Below are 21,079 nucleotides of genomic sequence, written 5' to 3'. Positions count from 1 at the left end.
AGTCTTGAAGGATTATTCTGTGATTTTGTGTTGATTCTGTGGATTTTTGACCTCTTTGCTCTGTTTGTTGACCACCCTTTGGATTTGGATTTTTGGTCTTGTTCAACAGTAGATTGCCTATTGTGCTAAGGCAACTTCTCCTGGGTCTTTTGTACTCTTTGGAGATTTTTGAGCTACAAAAGCATTTTTGAAAATAAACATTCATTTTATAAAGATTTTCATTTGCCCTTTTGTCATACACGTTGAAGGATGACAGACCCTTCCACTTGTGGAATTTTTTTAACTTTGTGTGAGTGAATAACCAAGTTAATGACACATATGGATACAAGACTTTATAAATCCACCCAACCCCAGAAGACTACTTCCTGCAGAGTATGTCACTGTATCTGGGGTTTAGAAGGAAAAAGTCTGCGAAGTTAGGAATTGGATTCTGTAAGTTTGAGAATATTATGATATTCCTGAAGTTTCTTGCTGATTCTTTACCTTTATTACATTGATTTTGTTGTCAGGTGTACCTGGAACGTCTCACATGTTAAGTGCATTTAATCTGAATGCATGAGAAATATTTTCAATGCACACAAGCTATCTCAGTTCAGCTAATCATTTTAAAATATATTACACCACAGCATGAATCCAAAGAGACAGAACACTTATAAATTAATTTTTTCCTTCTTTATTTTGAAATGTTTTTGAGGAATCTCTGGAATTGCATTATTAAATTAGAGTTGTTATTCAATTGCAATTGCACACATAAAAACTACATATTATTAACAAAACAAAACAAAATGTCATAAGTGTGTGTGTGTGTGTGTGTGTGTGGTTGTGTGTGACCAATGACCTCAGTTCAAGAATGGCCCACTAAATCAACCAGCTAATTAAAAGGGGAAGCTCGGTTATGGGGTGCACTCTGAACCACCTGAAAGTAGCATTGAAGGAGCTAATTAAAACAAAACTGAGTGCCATTATGAACAGTGATGCACCTCTTCTCTCTGACACACTAAGTACTTTCAGCAAAAGAATTATTCAATGGAAGTATGTCAAGAAATGCTATTTGAGCCCTTTTATAACAATTGCAATATGTCTGTATAATGCCATATTGCCTTACTGCCTAGTTAGAAGTTTTCTTTCATCTTAATCATTGCTGTTCACTTCTTGGTGTTCTTCTTGCCATTTTATGTTGCCTGGGTTAGGTGGCTAGGCTTAAATATCCACAAACAGTATTAGCAATAAATTAGAACTAAAGAACAAATTTACATTGATATGTAAATCTAATATGTATTGTAGTATACTTAACAACTAAAAATACCAATAAAATAAAAATGAAATACTGGAGGGACTAATAATGCTAAAGAAGAAAAATGGGCAGCCAGTCCTCTTTAAAGGTTTAAGGCTCCAGATAATGTTGTTCAAAAAGACTATTAAGAATGCCTTGATGTAAGTAACTCGTGGAATATTTCACTTGGAAGTTTTCAGATTAGTATTTTTTAACACAGAACAGCAAATGAATTATGTAAATAATCATGTAAATGAACCGCACTTTAATAATATCTAAAAAGAACATCGTTTTAATTGATAACAAAATATGTCCTCAGCACACCCTCCCATTTTTTACCTTGTAGGTCAGAGCTTATATGAATAGCGCACATCTGTCACATTCCTCATATTCTAATGTTCTTCAAATGAAGTCTACAGCAACTTTTTTGTGTGAGTGTACTTTAAGGAATAACACAGCATAGCGTTCTGTTCTTGCTTGAGATCAAGTTTAGTAGTTTGAAATGGACTCTGAGAAATAAATTCAGAGCAATGGTAAACTTATTTAAATAAATGAGCCGCTCAGACGGACCTGAAAACACGCGCACGCGCACTAAAGCGATTTCCGCGGCGATCTTCCAGTATCCCATCATGCCTGTTGACTCAGCAATACCTGTGAACGGTTGTGGTAGAATAGTGTTGTAACGTGGAACATCATGTCAGACAAGAAACAACCCGTCGATTTAGGATTGTTGGAGGAAGATGACGAGTTCGAAGAGTTTCCAGCAGAAGGTAAACTCAGATACGCGTTCAGTGAAAATATGAATGGGTTTGGGTTTTTTTTTTCGTTTCGAACAGATGCAGGCCACACAGCCTAGTTTTGCGGCGTGCATTTCAGATTCAGCGGCATATATACATTAGAGCTGTGTTTATGTTGGTTTATGTAGCGGATATTTTTTTAAACCACTGAGACGTAATAACGTGAGGCTGAGGGAGTTTCTGTGTATTATATTTTTTAGAGAAACTGCTTGGCCACAAAAACAATTTATTTAAAACGTCAGCGGCATGTAGCAATAATGATACAGCATTGTTGTTTTAACTTGGTGTGACGTCGTCGTATATGAAAATGTCGCCTAACTTTGACACGAAGGCTCGCTTTTTCAAGTATTAATATTTTGTTTTCGTTTTTGCTTAGCTGTAAATGCATCGTTCGTGGTGCACTGTTGAACTAATAGTTAAAAAGTGACTGTTATTTTTGATATTTGTCGGGGTTTAGTAATTCACCAGGAGAAGTTCATTTATTCCCTTAACGTGATTGTGAGCTCAGTATTTTAAATAGTCCAGTAATTTGCGTTAATAATCGCACTACAAAGATAACGATAGGGGAAATTATTTTAAGAAACTTTTATTTAGTTAAAAAGCATCACACCGAGCTTTAGTGGTAAAGTATAGTTAGTGAGGTGTTTTATCCACATAAAGGAAATCGCACAGTCGTTGCAGTGTATCTAATGAACTAGTTGTGCATGCTAAATTGTAATGGCACCCTGTTGTAATTCGTGGACAGCAGGTTCCAACCCCCCTCATACACTTTATATGTTTTCAGGTTACTTATTTGGCATATGCATTTGATTTCGTTCGTTTTTCCAGTTAGAACAAAGGCAAGTGAAGTGGCTTATTCATTGTGACCCGGTGTCAGTAGCAATAGCCCAACATCTAAAGCCTTATGCCACACAGACACAAAATACAACATTTGGAGTAAAAACGTTTTACAGACAGTTGCTGCTTAGTCTTTGGGATGAAGATCTAGAGAATGAATCTAAAACGCAAAACTCTGAGAACAGGAAATTAATACTGTTGTCAGGGCAGTACACGCCTTTCATACTTGCCTATTAGTCATAAAGCACAGTGAGGGAGGACCACTTTAGGTCAATGATATTAATGGTGGTGTGGAGAACTTTTCTGCTTTCAGTAATATTCCCAAACCACTTTAAAAAGGCAAATGATCAAACAGTGTTCTTGTAAACCATTGTCACTATAGTTTTATATACTGTAAAATGGAGAGGAAGGGATTCTCAAAAATCTTTAGTCATATGATGTTTCCCAGATATTTAGCTTAGTTCTTTATCAGTGCCTGGTAGTATTAAAAGAACCTTTCCAATAGGATTATTTGACATTTTTATTGCTTAAATCAATTGGCGTAGCCATTATCTGTATCCATCACTAGGGCTGCAACTAATGCTGTGAGGTATACCGGTTCATACAGAAAACTGTTTTTTATTTTTGTTATGGTACAAATTTTTCTTATACCACAATACCGGTTTAAATACCGAAAACTGTTTAAGGGGGACCTATTTCACTGCTATACCGCTAAACATGCATGCAACAGAGTACATGCGTTAGTGAAGGTACTGAGCGGAGAAAATGGACAGAGAATATTCCAAAACTGGTATAATTTTGAAAAATACCGTGATAAAGGATTTTGGTTGTACCGCCCAGCACTAGCTGCAACTAATGATTATTTTGGTAGTTGTAATCGTTCAATTTTTTTCAATTGGTCACGATTATTTCATGCCTGACTAATTTGATGCCTGCGACCTGTGGTTGCACATCCTGTTCTGGGCTCCAGTGCATGTCTTACCTCATCTGCTCATGTCTGTCCACCTGTGAATGTCACCCTGATGTCTCTGTATTAACACGATTAAAATTAATAATAATCAAATTAAAATAACAACCAGTCAAACATGAATTTGAAAATAATCAGATGTTTTTATATGAGTGTGACCATCACAATAAAAAATACAAATACATTAAACAATACAAACTAAAGTGCACATAGTCAAAAAGTGCATTTAACTTAACCAAAAATGGTCACTGGTGTTTCTTAAAGTCCAAAAGTTTAAATAAAGCTTCAATACAAATAAAATAAAACAATAATGTACAGTTTATAAAAGATTCAGTTCATATTGCAGTGCAGGAACGTGAGCATTTCGACGTGCTCTGGTGTGAGGCTGGCTCTCTTCTTTGAGACAATGTTCCCAGTTGCTGAGAAGAGACGCTCAGAGGGAGTAAAGGTAGCAGGAATACAGAAGAATGATTTTGCAGACAGTGAAAGATGTTTTAATCATCACACTCTGAAAGAAAAGTGTTGTAGTTTATCACATCATGTACTATATTATGCCAAAATAAAAAAAATAATGGACTAAAATATGTAACAGTGTAATTGCTGCCAGCACATCGGATCCGAGTATATTCGGAATAGTACATTTGTTAAAGGTCGCATCCAACTAGAGTCGGTTTCCAGTGCAATTTGGAAACACGCCGAAGCCGAGTATATGCGACGACATATATTCGGCGACGTACATTGATTGAACTCCGCAACCGGCTAAAGTTGTTTCTCAGTGCAATTTGCCAGCACACCAGAGTTGATCAGTCAGTGCCGTATATTCATTGAGCAGCCAGCTGACCTGCAGCACCACTGTCTCTGGGGTTCAGCCTCTGCACTAGACGAGCCTGCAATCATCAGCGTTTGTCCCTGTGTGTTTGCATGCAGCCAGTTCAAGTGCAGTTGGCTCGTTGATATATTGAATTTCATCATTGAGTTCAGTTGCATATTGAACGTATAGTAATAGATTGTTGCAGTAGTTTTTTTTTTTTTTTAGTTTTCACAGTTCATTTGTAGTGTGTAAAATGATCAGTGTTGCAGTAATTGTGATGCTCTTTGCATGAAAAAAAAAAAGTGTTCCGTTAAAATTTCACATTTTCTTTGTGAATTGTGAGGTTTACTTGCAGCTAAAAAGTGGCGTCCAGGGGTGCATTAACCCCCAAGTGTCGGTTTAAGGGTTAACTATCATTGTCGAAACCTTGATGTACACATTATAGCACAAACATCAATGTTAACACGTGACAACAACTTTACTCGCTAAAACTTAACCTCTTGAGAGACGGAGACATCACAGCTTCAGGATGTGTCCGTTGGTAGGACTGTGTGTGTCTTGACATACAATAACAAACGATACTGCCCCCAGACGTTTATGTAGTGCATTGCAGTTACAAAAAAACAATGTGGTTCTTTGTGACTGGAGCGTCTACTGAAGGTTTTGTTTATGACTCGTTGACGATTTTTTGTAGTCGATGTCGTCGATTACGTTGACTAATCATTGCAGTCCTATCCATCACACCAGTTTTTTGTTTGTCTTGATCTTACCACTGGTGGATGGCAATTTTTGTCAGGTTACTTTCATTTGTTTGCTTAGTAACAATTATAATAATAAATGTTCTTTTCATTTATATAGTTCTTTCCTCACTATTCAAAGTGCTATCCACGCAAGGAGGTCTCAGAACGTGAACCCATGTTTTAATACTTTTAGGTTGGAGTGGACTATTAACATGTCACCTTGATGTACAGTATATCAGTTTTTTTTCTCTGTTGTATTTAAAGGCTGACATCATAATGAAAATCATTTAAGTACTAACAATTAGAGGTGAGGAACAATACAGTGTAATATTACAGTACTTTTCATTAATGATTCACTGAGGTCAAACAGGATTTTATTCTTCTGCACATTTTTAAAATTAATTTTTGTACTCTAGTAGCAAAGTGCATAATGCATTTCTTCTAAAATCACTTAGATTTAGCACTGATCTCTACCCTTTTGTAAGAAGAGAAATAACCTTTTAGCATCTTTTCTTTATTTGTTTGAGAGGGAATTGTGGCATCCACTAATCTTAGTATGCTAAAAAAAAAAAATTATGCAACCTCGGCTTACTTAATGTGGATAGTTCCTCCACCCTCAATTTGTCAGTAGTTGATATTTGAGCAGGTGGTCTGTATATTTTTGCAACCTTGCTGGACACCCTACATTATAATATTATATAATAAAAGTATGTTAAGTCCACAGTATGCCATTTTGTATGTAATGTTTTCGTGCAACTTGGAATACAAAGTACACAGTCACCATGAAAGTGTGCTAAGAGTCTGAGAGCAGCAAAGCTGGCAGTAGATAAAGTAAACAAGCAGCAACAATTTAATGTGAAGAAAGAACACGCTAGGTGGCACATGGTGGAAGGAACAAATTGTATATACAGAGCACTGCACATGTCAGATTGATGCTGGCTGTGCACTTTGTATTCCAAGGGTTGTGAAAACATGCAGACCTTTCCTCTGTCCCTACAAAGTATGAAAAATAAAGAGTAAACTTACTTTGCTTGTGGGCGCAACTGCTGTAAAACTGTGTGTGTGTGTATGTGATTCAGTGCATGTACCAGCATGTTGAAATAGCTGCTGTTCAATTTTTTTTTTTTCTTTTTCAAAATCGCCTTATTTGTGACCAAATTCCACATTCTATTAGTCCTCCCATGTTCACAAAAGCCCATTGTTCATTACCACATTTGCATACAATTTAGGGTTTGTGTTTTTTACACACAGCTCGCTCCATCCACAATGTGCCAACTCACATGTTCTCCTTTTCTCATGACAAATGATATCAGTGATTTCTGCAAAGTTCCTGAGGACTTCATATTTTTTGACAAAATTGTGCAAAGTGAATTCAACTGGGATCACTCATCACTAGTGCCGGATGCACCAAGTAAAAGCACAGATGAACCTGTGCAACATCCACCTCCTGACTGAAAGTATAAACGAATAACTAAAGGAAGTTAACATTACTATCTAACGGGAAATTCAAGCATGCCAAGCCAAAAAGTAGCCGCAGTGCTTTAACACTTAGTGTGTACGTAGAGTTAAGGTAAGCCTTGTGGTCCTGTTGATGTTCTGCAATGTAGGGACACAGTATTCAAAATGTCAGAAATATGTCATAGCAGACAGAAACACCTCTCAAACATGTGGAGCCAAGTAGCACAAGTTGTCTACATGTGTGTCTATCATCCATTATCTTGTGATACTGATATACTGAATGGTTAACAGGTATTTTAGCTTTTATTTTCTGGCAACATCAATCCTTTTTCTCAATTTTGTTTTCCTACTTCTTCCCTATAATACTGATGTTTTAAAGTTCTCAACCTGGAGGAGTTGAGGGTTTGGGTGTTTCAGGAAGATGGAAATATTCCAAATTCCGAAATACTTGTGGTCCCAGGTAGGGATGCTCTGATCAGGTTTTTAGGCAGATGCCTATCACTGATCACTTGTACGGCTGTTCTGATACTGATTTTTTTTCTCTCTCTCTCTTTAAAAATGTTTTACACTAAACTCCTGCATAACCAGACACATAGAAGACTTGTGTTCTATATTAAAGTGTTACATTTGGTGTTTTTATAATTAAACTATACAACATCAGGTGCAAAGTATTTTTCATTAACAAAATGAAATTCTGTAGGCTTATTGTTCAGTGACCATAAAAATACTAAAATAAATAAAAAATCAAAATACATTAATAAAATATTTACAAAAATATGTATCCATGATGCAAAGGGCATAAAAAAATAAAATCCTTTTTATGATTACTAGGGGCCTTCGCCCCTGCTTTCTTCACTTGCCAACCCCCGGGGCGGACGCCCTATCCTGTGCCTGAGCTGCTCAAAGGAGCTATTAGAGGAAACAATTGTATTTAAAGAGATGGTATATGGAAGAGTATGTGGGGCGCAGGAGGAAGATGGTTTGGTGCATAGTTATTATAGATAGAAAATCAGTTACTTGAGTATTACACTACCACTGTCTGTTTTAAATACCAATGAATAATAAAACAGAGTAATATATGTTTAAAAAAAAGTAAAAGTAGAAGTAAAAAAGTAAAACACAATAAAACATAATTAAAAGTAAATAAAAATTAAATTACATTAATGTCTCATCAAAAACAATATTATGAATTTATCCTCTAACTTACATTCTATAAACATTGCTTTTTCGCATTTTTGTTTGCATATTGTTCAGGATATTCTCTTTTTTGTTTATTGAACTTCATTTTTATTATGTGCTGCTCTTTTATTGTTTATTTTATTTTTTTCAATATTGTTTATCAGCTCTTGCCACTCTTTTTCTATCTCAATCCAAAATTCAACGTTGAATAGATAATTTGGTTTTCTGTCTTGCTATTATAACCGACTGTGCTGAATGCCGAGTTAACATTTAGAGTGTCACAGGGTGGTATGGTGAGAGGATGTGCACAGTAGGAATAACGATTGGGCAAGTGGTGTGGAGGGGAGTGATCAAGGCTTGAATATATTGCAGACATAATGGAAAACATTTTAATGTAGTAGAGAGACTAGCTGTCATATTGTTTTTTTTCTGTAACATACCCTTTCTGAAGCAAGTTTTCATCATTTCTGTTAAAATATATATATATATATATATATACTCATACAATTAATATTGCAATTAAACACTGCTTAATTGTAAATATACGTGTACTTATAGGTTTTAATCATTAATTTCACTCAGACCTTTTTTGCTATTGAAATATACATTTAGTGTATTTATAAAGGTTTTTTTTTTCTTCAGTGTATCAGCTAGGCATTTGTAATTCTTGAAGTGTAAATTATAAAATTTGGATTACCATTTTAATTATGTAGTACTTGTTTCTTACCGAAACTTATACTACATGACACACAGAAATAAATAATAGACTGTTTAAATCTTTAAAAAACTGAAAATGTATCAAATGTTACTAAGTTGTTTATCAAGAAGACACAAGAGTAACATGCATAACAGGTTTACAAGTAAAAGATTCATTTTGCTGTTAAGCTGACATGCCTATTGCTTACTAAGCAGCAATTTCACATTCTTTATCTTTTCTTTTACCAGTTAAAAATGTAAGCTGCTGTACTTAAAACAATCTCGCTTTCCAAACGGAAACAGTGTCAGTTTTAATTTGAAGGACAAAATAAAAAGGTCTGAATGCAATAAAGTAGTTTTTCTTGCAATTTGTCAACGAGCACAGGATGATTTCTCAGATTTGTTTTCTATGTTTATTACGCCACTTTGTTTAACACAAAGGCTAAGCTCTCTGATAAAAAAAAATCCTTAACTGCTGTTTGTTTACAATACAGGAAGTTTGCTGCAAAAAAAAAGACATGCACTGGCTCAGCTACCATAATACCTTGCGTAAAGGAGCACTGTATCTAAATTATCGTAAATCTTAGTAAAGTGCAGGTGCTGAAAATATTCTTTTTTTCGTTAAAATTGGCTGATTTAGACTGGCAACCAATAGATCAGAACATCCCTAGTCCCAGGCATTTCAGATTAAGGATACTCAACCTCTATACAGCATTTTCTACCAGTGTCTTCATTTATTTATTTTTTTTGTAGTGGTGTACCTCGCACCACTGACCTGAATATATCCTGATTTGGAGGTTTGTAATGGACACAGGAGTGAGCTGTATGGCCTCAAAGCATGTGCCAGGCTACATTTTAAGATTTTGGCAGTTTTCTTCAGCATAATGTATTTGTTTGTACTTTCTGAAACCTTCACTTTTTAATATATAAAAATGTGTTAATTGTGCCCAGAGGTGGTTTTTTTATACCCATCGAAAGGCTTGTTAACTCTCTGCTATTATGCTATTCAAATGGTTAAAGTAGCAGGTATTTTTTGTGATCTGACTTCCTGCAAGAGCCAGCATGAATTTGCCAAAAAATATTAACCTGCACCTTGAAGGGTTTGGCTCTCAAATTGCTCACAATTCGCATAGAATCACATAACTTAATCGGCACATGTGAAGTGACACTGATCTGGTCACTGCATTTTGAGTAACGGATTTTGTCATAGCATGCTGGAATAAGTGCATACAGAAATAGTGTGATCCCTAAAGTGGAGGTAAATGTAATTGAGAAAACTCATGATTTCATACAGTAGGTAGGTCTTAGTTGTTCTTAATAAACAATGTACATGTACATATTGTAAATAATGCCATTGTCAAAAGATGTTTGCTAAGTTTAACTAGAATCTACTTCACTGTAGCCAGCAAACATTCAGTGCTTTGTTTTTCTTTACACAATGGTAAAGTTACTCTTCTATTGCAAAAACAGTTATGCCACAGATAATAAATTCTTAAATTGTATGTGACTTTATCTTGTGAACTTTTGTTTGCTATGATAAATGCTTGCTAGGTTTAATATAAAGGAACAGTAAATCTGTGATCTCTAAAAACATGGATAATGAAAATTATGTGGTAAACACATGAAAAGTACAGAAGTATTGCAGCAAAGCATGTCCGGAGTAATGCAAAGCCGAAATTAACCTTAAGTCAAAATGTACAGATTTCAGTGCTTTGTAGGGCTGCAACGATTAGTCGACATAATCGACGACGTCAACTACAAAAAATCGATGTGGATTTTTTTATTGTCGACGCATCATAAACGGAACCTTCAATAGAGGCCCCAGTCATAGAAACATTGGTTTTTGTAACTGCAATGCACTAAATGAATGTCTGGGGGCAGTATCATTTTTTTTTTTGTCAAGACTGCACAATCCTACCAACGAAGAACGACGTCTGAGGAGAAGAAGAATGTAGAGAAAAATAAATGTGGTTGCAATAGCGAGTCAGATAGAGGAGGGGGAAGGAGATGGAAAAAAATTGAGACAGAAACTTTCTAAAGTGAGGGAGCATTTCACCGAAAAAAAAAAAAGTTGAATGCAGATTATGCAAAGCAGAGCTTTCTTTTCATGGCAGCACCACTGCGATGCATGATCATCTGAAACACAAGCATCCTGGAGTTGTGATGCCACCATCTCTTGAGAGTTTATGCTGATGCAATTAGTTAGTTAGTTAGGGTCAGATCAGGAGGGGAGGGAGAGCGTGAATGAGACTGAGAAAAAAAAAGCGAAAAAGCTAACTTTTACAAGTAACAAATTTACACCCGATCTGTTCGTTTTCAAATAATATTGCCGTAGTGCGATGATATTTTCTGATTGGTACTATTCAGGTCATACAATGATTTCTTCAAAATGCCCCATATATTTGTCTTTCTTTTTTTTCCCCGGTGCTGCACACTGACACCAGAAGATGTGAGCTTATTCAGTGCTAGCAGAAGCACGCAGGTGGCCGGTTGCTTGTGCTATAACAAGCTTGACCTGGCGGCAATCAAAGCACATGTACGGGGTTCACTGAGAAAAGAAGAGCGTTCATGGCTCACCTTGCAGAGGAACATTCTTTCCTCTGCATGTCCTGTGCAGACTGGGCAAGATAGGGGGGGGAAAAAAACACGGTCACTGATTACAACCGCAAGAAGGTACGTGAATGAATATGAATAATGTTGCATCTGTGCCACAATATTTTCCGAAATGTACTATAAGGTCATAAAATGAATAATTCCAAATATCATATATACCTATGTCTCTGTTTTTTTGTCAGTGCGGCTTTGACATCACAGGCCATAATGCAAATACTAATTCAGCGTAAGCAGGAACACTCAATAAAATGGAATAAAAAAAAAAAATCAAGTAATAATGAGATATGAATAAGGCAGATTCGCCAGTGTTTGTGTGTCAGCTTTTATCCATCCAGATCAGAGAATTTCCAGTTCGATTGTCTAAAAACACCATTCACATCTACAGTTATTCCCAGTTTTAGATAAAAAGTAACCGTGTCAGATCCCTCTGGGGCGGTAAGTATGTATTATGATTGTGACTGAGAGAATAAAAGTGAAAAAAAAGGTAACTTTTACAAGTACTGTACATTTACAGTGGCTGTTCCAGATGTAAATCAAATGTATGCGTTTATTGTATAATATTAACAATAAGAGCAACTCGCTACTCAAAACGGTAAATATATGAGGCAGTCAGGATCGAACCGGGGGAGTCTGGATTATAAGTCAGTAATTCCTACTGCTGCACCACAGAAGCGATTGTATCGTCCTTGAACCTTTTGTGAAAGTGTTTTATTTGATCTTTGCACTTCAGGCTTTACACGTTATATAGTTTATGTCTACATTTTGTCATTTATTACTAAAATATGAAAAACCTTTCAGTTTTAACAATGTATTTTTTGGTTAAGTCAAATGTACTTTTTTGTTTAAAGACTATGTGCACTTTAGTTTGTATTGTTTAATGTATTTTTTTATTGTGATGGTCACACTAATATTAAAACATCTGATTATTTTCAAATTCATACTGGTTTTTGTTTTAATTTGATTATTTTAATCGTGTTAATGCAGAGACATCAGGGTGACATTCACAGGTAGACAGACGTGAACAGATGAGGTAAGACATGCACTGGAGCCCAGAAAAGGATGTGCAACCACAGGTCGCAGGCATCAAAATAGTCAGGCATGAAATAATCGTGACTAATTGAAAAATAAATTGAATGATTAGTCGACTACCAAAATAATCATTAGTTGTAGCCCTAGTGCTTTGTGATATAACATGGTTTATCTCAAAAAAAGTATTCTCTCCAAAAGCAGCATACAGGTCATTAGAAGGTATAAAACTTAAAGCTAGTAACATTTTGATGTGGTTTTGTTGCTATTTTAAGTGTTCACTAAATTAAATTCTTGGAAGTTTTCTTCACCAAATGCCTAACAAGGAAATAGAACCCCAGTAGCTCATTCATTGAAATCGTGGTGGTGCAGGGATGTGGAAATCAATTTTTTTTTCTACTTGTCCATGGACAAATAAACTTAGAAAATCCACTTGTCCGCCACTTAAATTCACTTGCCCATAAACACATAACAAAAGTGAAAAATAGTAATGCCTTCATTATAGCTACACTAGTTCTGTTTCACATATTACAGTTACATAACAAAATATTGTCTTGATTCATTTTCTGCCATGTTCTTCAGCTTTTGTCTTGCAACATCCTCTCCCCCAAGAATCTTTACAGTCTCAGACAGCGTGGGCTGAATGCTGTTCATTTCTGCTTGAGCTGAACTGCACAAGATTTTTATAGATATTTCATAGCATTTGGAAACTGTTAGAATGTTTTCATCTTTATTTTTAATAAACTGACAGCGCAAAACCAACTTGTTTTATGTGAAAAATTCTCTAATCAAAAACAATCTATAGACAGCTCATCAAAATTGATGATGTCACACAATAAATTTCTTAACTAATCAATATTTCACAACCTACAAAAGATTAACTGCCTGACATACTTTTATGTGTTGAAAACATTTGCATTGTAAGTAAAATGACCGCATTTTTATGTAGAAACAATTAATTTTATCAATAATATATAAAAGTTATCGATTATAATGAAAAATCATCAGACTACATCGTAATGTCGGCATGAAAAAAAATGGCCGCATCGCCAAGCTTGTAAATGGAGTAATATACTTATGTAAGACCGTAACAGTGCTTCCCCTTTGAAAAATCAGCCGTCATTTTGTAAACAATATTGAAGACCAATTTGAGACATGAAGAACATGCCTAAGTAGACTGTTTCCGCACACATACCGAAATGTTTAAAATTTGAAAGTAATGGTAACTGCACATATAATTCTTTTTTCTCCAGAAAATTGCACTTACCCATGTCGGATGAGTCGGGCGTTGGAATTCCGCACCGCGGGGGGATGGGGAGGGGTTGTAATTAGTTAAACCGATAGTAGTAATGCAAATCTTAATGCACTTTTTACAAATGTAAATCTCTCGTTACATTTATGAATATAGACTTAAAGATTAGCTAATTAAACAGATCAATTTAAAGTAAGAGTGACTCCTAATTACAAAATGTAGTAACAGAAATCTGCTGCAGCCTTGGGGACGTTCCAGTGTTGAACTTGAGAACCAATTGGCTACTTCTTAATTTCAGTTAATGCTGTGTTTTAAAGAAAAGATACTACCCACTCACTGAGAAACTAGCAATAAATTTTGCTTTCCAGAAACAAGTCGGAGTATTCCTGCTGTTCACAAATTTCTGCACTTTTTCACCAATTGTTTAATAATGTATTATTTGTTTGCTTTGTGAGTGCATATGTGAATCCTGTTAAAATTTCTTCAGAGAAATTTAACCTTCCAAAAATACCTGAAGATAGCAAGTTAAATTAATTTGGCTTTTCATTTTCCAGACTGGACAGGATTAGATGAAGATGAAGATGCACACGTATGGGAAGACAACTGGGATGATGACAATGTAGAGGACGATTTTTCTAACCAACTGAGGTATATGTCTGCAATCCAAAGTGTTATCTTTGATTATACCAGTGAACAATGTTGTTATTTTGGTGTAGTTTTTATTTGTTTGTTTTTAAAGAGGTATTAGATTAGATGTTTTTAGTTTGCATTTTTAAGGAACTTTAATTCAGTAAAGTTGGCTCCTGAATTATTATAACCCATAAAGCAGTTAAATTCAGGACAATATCTTAAACCCACACTGATGTTCATTTAGAATGAATATTTATATTCCATCAAATAAATGCTGTGACTACCACAAACTTGGCCATTTCCTAGACTTTAACCAATGTCTCTGTGCTTTCCACTCTGACCATAGACCAGTTAAAAGTAATGCCACATCTCAGCAAGCCTAGCCTGATATCAGATACGACATGCATTTGACAACCAGCTCTGTCTTTGTCCAGAATACTGCATACACCAAAACATAAAAAGTAATAATATACATTCTCAACATTGTAACTGATGACACTAGATAAGGCAATGTCTTTGTGCCTATTACCATAAAGAATTAGATTTACCATTTAGCACTCAAATTTAGAATCTTTGCCATTATTACTGTAGTTTAAAAGATTAATAAAGGCAAACAAAACTGTACAAGAAATTTAAATTTTTATTTTCATTAGGCACAGAGAATGGAAAGAGTAAACATGAAGACACCCTATTAAAATGGTATAGCCTGCCAATATCTGTTTCAGCATACTGTAATATCAGATACACCTGACTTACATTAAGAAAGTTTGATAATGTTATGTTTTTTGTAATAGATAGAACACCTGCATGGTTTTAGTATGAAATGATAGACCATAAAGATCTATGAAAGTGACTTACAAAGCCTGAGAAATTAAAAAAAGGGACACAGAAGCAGAACCGATTTTTATCATGAGTGTAATTAACAGAAATTCCAGAATTGAACCTTGTTTGTCATTTTAGTTTTAATTTGTCATATTGATGTTAGCTTAGTCATTTTACCATACATTTACATGTGTATTTGAAAAGCAATGTAATTAAAACCTGTAGAGTTGTGTATGTAATGTGAGGGAAAAGTGTCTGTACTGTTTGGCAGAGAACACTTTTAAGCACAGTGACTAGTTTGATCTTTTCAGCTAGTAAAAAATGTTTCAGTGATATGCATTGTTTACAAAACCTTACACTGTGCTGGATCAAATATAAGATATACAGTAAGTAGTCTGAATGTCTGCTACTAAATTTTGCAAAAAGTACTAGCCACACCCTAGTGTTGGATCGGTACTAAAATTTCTACTAAAGCTTCAATACAAACTTTTAGACCTCAGTATCTATGTCAAAATGGTATTGAAGCATTGCTGCATTCCTAAACCTGTTGTCCTTGCTCTTTCAGAATACAGTCAACTACTGAACAACTTGGTAACAAAACACTATGTGGTATTTTGTACATCCAAACACTGTAGCAATCTGCACAGATAGAAGTTGGACAGTATGGTCTGTATGTGAGCTAAAGAGGTACAAAAAAGGTGTTGGTAAACATTACAATACTACAGCTTTCACTTCATTTGATGTGCAGTGCAGCCATTCTGAATTTTGAGTTTAGGGTTGGTGAGGCTCTTTTGCCTTTCTGAATAGAAAATCTGACCTGTGGTGGCATTCCAGTTTAAGTTTCCTATTTGAAACTTGGAAATTCTGACTTCTCAGTTCAAACAGAACACAGCATAAATAACTGATAGCTCCCCATCCCTGCTGTCTTAGAGCAACCGCCCTGCTCCCCCACACTCTACAAGTCAATGCAAGGAATGGGACAGGGGTGTTGTCCCCCTTCAAGTCTCCACCGTGCTTATATTAATATATACTTTTGAAGAAGTGGGTTGGGAGGAGCAGGGGGTGTCCACAATGATGAATCAATCTAGATGAAATAAGTATGTTTCATTGGAAGGTGGGGTGCAGATAGGTGGCAGAGTTAGCATTGCACTAATAAATGACTGGACGCAAGGTGTTTGAAAACTACCACTTCCTTCTGGTACCTAAATTAATGAAATGTTGGTACTGTGTTTTCCGGTACTTTTTCAGAACTGTTGTACTGTGCAACGCTAAGTCACTCTCCTATGATTTTATCTTTGTAATGCTGCATCTACAAGTGGTAAAAGTTGATCATAGTTACTGCCTGTTTCCTTCAGCATTCCAGCTTATCAGAACTTCATAAATCATCATAGGAAATTAAGCAATGTGAACAGAAGTTGCAGTATTTACTTTTTTTCCCTGTAGCTAAGTGGCTTGATGTTGCTATCCATTTCTCTTTTGTATAGTATATAGTATAGTCCCCTCCACTATTATTGGCACCACTGATAAAGATGATTAAAAGGGTTGTAAAAAATCACCTGGTTAATTACCTCAATCTCGCACTGAAAAAAATTATAGAAATCAAACGTTAATTGAAGCAAATTTATTCTAAGAAAAACAATCCATCATCAAAGTATTTTTAGCAAAACCATATGTACCACAATTATTGACCCCCTAGAAAGCACTGGGGAAATGTAAAGAATTACAGACTTTTTAAAGTTGATCAGAGTGTGTACAAACTTTCAATAAATAGTCCATGATTTCCTGTTTCACTAGGACATTAATATGAGGTGGCACACAGACCAAATTCCTTCATTCATTCAGCAGCATGGGAAAGATGAGAGAACCCACAATTCAATTGAGAGAAGTGTGTTGACCTTCATAGGTTGGCAAAAGGTTATTAAAAAAATTCTGCTTTCCTGAAAATGCCCATATCTACAGTTAAGGCAATAATTGAAAAGTTCAAATCAATGAACTTATGCCAGCTTTACTGGAAGTGAGCCCACATTTATTTTGCACCCAAACACAGTATAGAAAGAAAGATGAACATAAAAACCCCAAGGGTCACTTTTGGAGAAATATAGGGAAAAAAACAGCTTCTTGGTGTTACCTAGTATCCAAAACTACCATCAGACACCACATCCATGCCAACAAATTGTTTGAAGGGAATTCTAGATTAAAGCCTTTCCTGTCATTGAAACACAATTGTTAAATGCCTGGAGTTTTCTCAACTCTTCTGGAACTTTTATTATTAGAACCATGTTCTGTGGTGTGACAAAATGAAAATTAAGCTTTTTGGCAAGAAACACACAAGGTGGGTTTGGCTAAGAAAAAAAAGAGGATGGATATACAGGAAAGAACCAGAGTCCCACAGTCCAGTATAGTGGACATTCTGTGATGTTATGGGGCTGTTTTCCTTCCAAAGGCTCTGGGAACCTTCTTTTAGGGTACATGGCATGATTGACACCATGAAATACCAGGAGATTTTAAATTTAAGCAAAAAGGTGCCAATAATTGTGGCAGGTGCGGATTTTTGTTTAATATTTTTTTCTTGGCAAGGAATTATTTGTTTTCAGAATGTTTGAATTTCTCTTATATTTTCAGTGTGAAGCTGAGGCAGTTCACCAAAAGGTTAGGATTAGGGATTTTTTTAATAACCTTTTTTTCACTGCTCTTTACCAGGTATAATTGTAATCTTAAATTTTTATTTTGTAGATATTTTATTAAAAACAACTTAAACTCTTTGTAAACTTAACTTTTGTAAAATTAGATTGGGTGTTTACCAAGAAGCTACTAAGGTTATGGTATATGATAAAGGGCAAGATTTTAAAGCAGATCACAAGAAGCATTAAAAAACAACTGGAGCCAAGTAGGCAGTGAGCACAGACCAAACTTGATAAGTTTGTAGTATGGGATGCCAGTTGAGTGATGCAGGCGTTTTCTAGCCATCAAGGAATATTCAATAACTTCACATTCAGCTTTTGAGAGTTTAAACATTCAAAAACGTCAAAGTGTCCACTACTAAAATCGTCACCTGTCAATCTAAGATGTTTAAGAGGCATTGGCGGTTGTTGAAAGGTGTAAAATATTTGGCCATTTCGGTACACTAGAAAGCGACAACCGAACAATTCAGCGGCAGCCATCAGCTCCCATGCAGAACCATAGGTGAAGGGCTTAAGCATTCCACTGTTATAGTGCTCCTGTGTAGTATAGTTATCTCCTGTACCGTCATCAGTCCACACCTTGAACCTGTCCCAGTCATTCAATACATAAGACACAATGTTCCTCCGGATATCAAGAGTGAGCCTGATATGGCCGTGCAATATGTAACAAAGAGAATGGAAAAGGCAGGTGCCATCTTTGGGCATGGAAACCATTCGGTAAGTGACAACAACAAAAGTTATTTATATAGCACATTTTCATACAAACAGTAGCTCAAAGTGCTTTACATAATAAAGAATAGAAAAATAAAAGACACAATAAGAAAACAAAATAAGTCAACTTTAATTAACATAGAATAAGAGTAAGGTCCAATGGCCAGGGGGGACAAAAAAAAAAACTCCAGACGGCTGAAGAAAAAAATAAAATCTGTAGGGATTCCAGACTATTAGATTGCCCAGTCCCCTCTGGGCATTCTACCTAACATAAGTGAAACAGTCCTCTTTGGATTTAGGGTTCTCATGGAAGGACTTTGATGATGATGGTCACGTAGACTTCTGCCTTTTAATCCATCCATCATTGTTGGAGCATCATGAAGCTTTGAGTAGGTGGAGGTGGCGCACGCCACCACCACAAAGAAATCGGAAAAAGAAACAGAAGAGAGACAGTTCTTTGATCGATGGTGATCACCCCGATAGACATGTTAATGGGGGTATGGTTGGAATGATAAAGGAAATGGGTACCTGAACAATGTAAAGTAAGTTTAAAATGCCTAAACAATAACTATAATCATAATAAACGAACAATAAAACCGCGGAGAAGCCGTGGATTAAATAAAAAGGCTGTAGTTATCAGCAGGGAGACGTGAATTCTGTGGCAAAGCAAGGAAGGGAATGTAGAGACTGGAGCGACGGACGGCCTTATATAGGCAGCCAGCCAACAACGTGGGAGGCGTTGGGATGGGGGACCCAACGCCGACTCACGCGGTGACCGAGCTGCAAACTATGGACGTATATATGTATGTAAGTAGGATTCAGTTAGCGTTGGGAACCCGCGTACCAGATTTCTTGAAGATGGGCCCATAAGTAACAAAGACCGTTGAAAAGTTCAATATGGCGGCCGACAGTGGTGTCATACCACTGAAATAAGTACGTACATTGGTTTTGGTTAGTGCAGGGAAGCCACCTACCAAATGTTGTGAAGATGGGGTCATAAATAAGAAAGTTCAACATGGCGGATGTTGTCGACCGTTATGACCGTTACGTGTAGAATTTCGAAATGAAACCTGCTTAACTTTTGTAAGTAAGCTGTAAGGAATAAGCTTGCCAAATTTCAGCCTTCTACCTACACGGGAAGTTGGAGAATTAGTGATGAGTGAGTCAGTGAGGGCTTTGCCTTTTATTAGTATAGACTAGCAAAATACCCGCGCTTCGCAGCGTAGAAGTAGTGTGTTAAAGAAGCAATGAAAAAGAAAAGGAAACATTTTGAAAATAACCTAACATGATTGTCAATGTAATTGTTTTGTCACTGTTGTGAGTGATGAGTGTTGCTGTCATATATATATTTACACACACACACACACATAAACATATATATATACATATCTATACATATACACACATATATATATATATATATATATACACACACACACACACATATATACATACATATATATATCTACATATATACACATACAGCTATTTCGTATCAGTGCAATACGCTGCTTGTTAAAACGGATAACTCCCGCTCTTACGTGCAAGTCTGCGTGGATATTATGAACTATCGTATTTGTTCAAGTTCTATTTAAATTTTAAATAGAAGGAATTTTTATTTAGTCGACAGAAATATCTTTGGTAGGAATGGTAAAACAGACAGGAATATTATTCCTGAATAAATCAATTCAAACCTTAAACAACTTAGAATATTTTGCTCTCCATAAAAATTTATCCTGTCTAAATTATACAAGTTAGAAATAAAGTAAACGTTAAAAGAACAAACATTCAAATTTCTTTACTCTTATGTAATTTTATATAAAAAATAAACTTAGATTTTAAATATCCCAAAAGATTTTGCTCTCCATAAAAATATATCCTGTCAAAATTATACAAATTTAAATATGAACATGCTACAAAACAAAACCTGGAAATATAAATAAAATGTGTTCCTTTCAGCAATAACAAATCAAATCATTCAGTTGTCTTTGCTCATATGTCATTTTAGAGCTGGACGCCTGGCATCTTTTTTTGGCAACAAGTTTGTTTATGCTTGGTGTGAGGTTCTGTGTTATGGAGATTCTCAGGATGGATTGCAGGTGCTCATCAGTGAGGCGACTCCTGTGTGCTGTTTTGTTAGTCTTTATCACTGAGAAGAGCTTCTCACACAGATATGTGCTACCAAACATGAACAAGGTTCGAGCCGCATGTAGACGGACTTTTTTTGTTCTTCAAAGTCACCAAAGCGCCGTGCAAACTCGGTGCGCTCAGTTTATTAGCAAAGTGCGTATTTTGGGAACACCGTAGTGACGACTTGGTTCAACATTACTTGGCAACAGGGAAAGTGGGGCAGTTTGCACTGGTGCATTTGTGTCTCCCATAAAAGCAGCTTCACTTGAAATCACTTTGTGATTGTGCACGGGTAAAAACGTCCGCTGAAGTGTCAGATTCTTATTTAATTCTTCTGCTTTCTGTATCTTCTGCATTGCATTCAGGTCTTTCAGGTTACCCTGATGTTTTGTCTCATAGTGCCGTCTTAGATTAAATTCTGTAATTACAGCCATATTAGCTCCACAAATGAGACAC

General features: G+C 35.8%; 1 long non-coding RNA gene across 1 annotated transcript in view; it reads left to right on the top strand.

Moving 5' to 3' along the window:
• The first annotated feature begins 1,874 nt into the window (after positions 1 to 1,874).
• The window catches only part of LOC120515673, a 38,401-nt gene continuing 19,196 nt past the window's right edge, over positions 1,875 to 21,079 (top strand). Inside the window, exons 1-2 of the long non-coding RNA XR_005630684.1 lie at positions 1,875 to 2,043; positions 14,204 to 14,297. This is a non-coding gene — a long non-coding RNA (uncharacterized LOC120515673). The remainder of the gene's footprint in view (positions 2,044 to 14,203; positions 14,298 to 21,079) is intronic.

Source organism: Polypterus senegalus, chromosome 15 (assembly GCF_016835505.1).
Source record: "Polypterus senegalus isolate Bchr_013 chromosome 15, ASM1683550v1, whole genome shotgun sequence".
Lineage (NCBI taxonomy): Eukaryota > Metazoa > Chordata > Cladistia > Polypteriformes > Polypteridae > Polypterus > Polypterus senegalus.
Note: the sequence above shows the minus strand (reverse complement) of the source record. Positions and strands in the feature narration are given on the sequence as shown.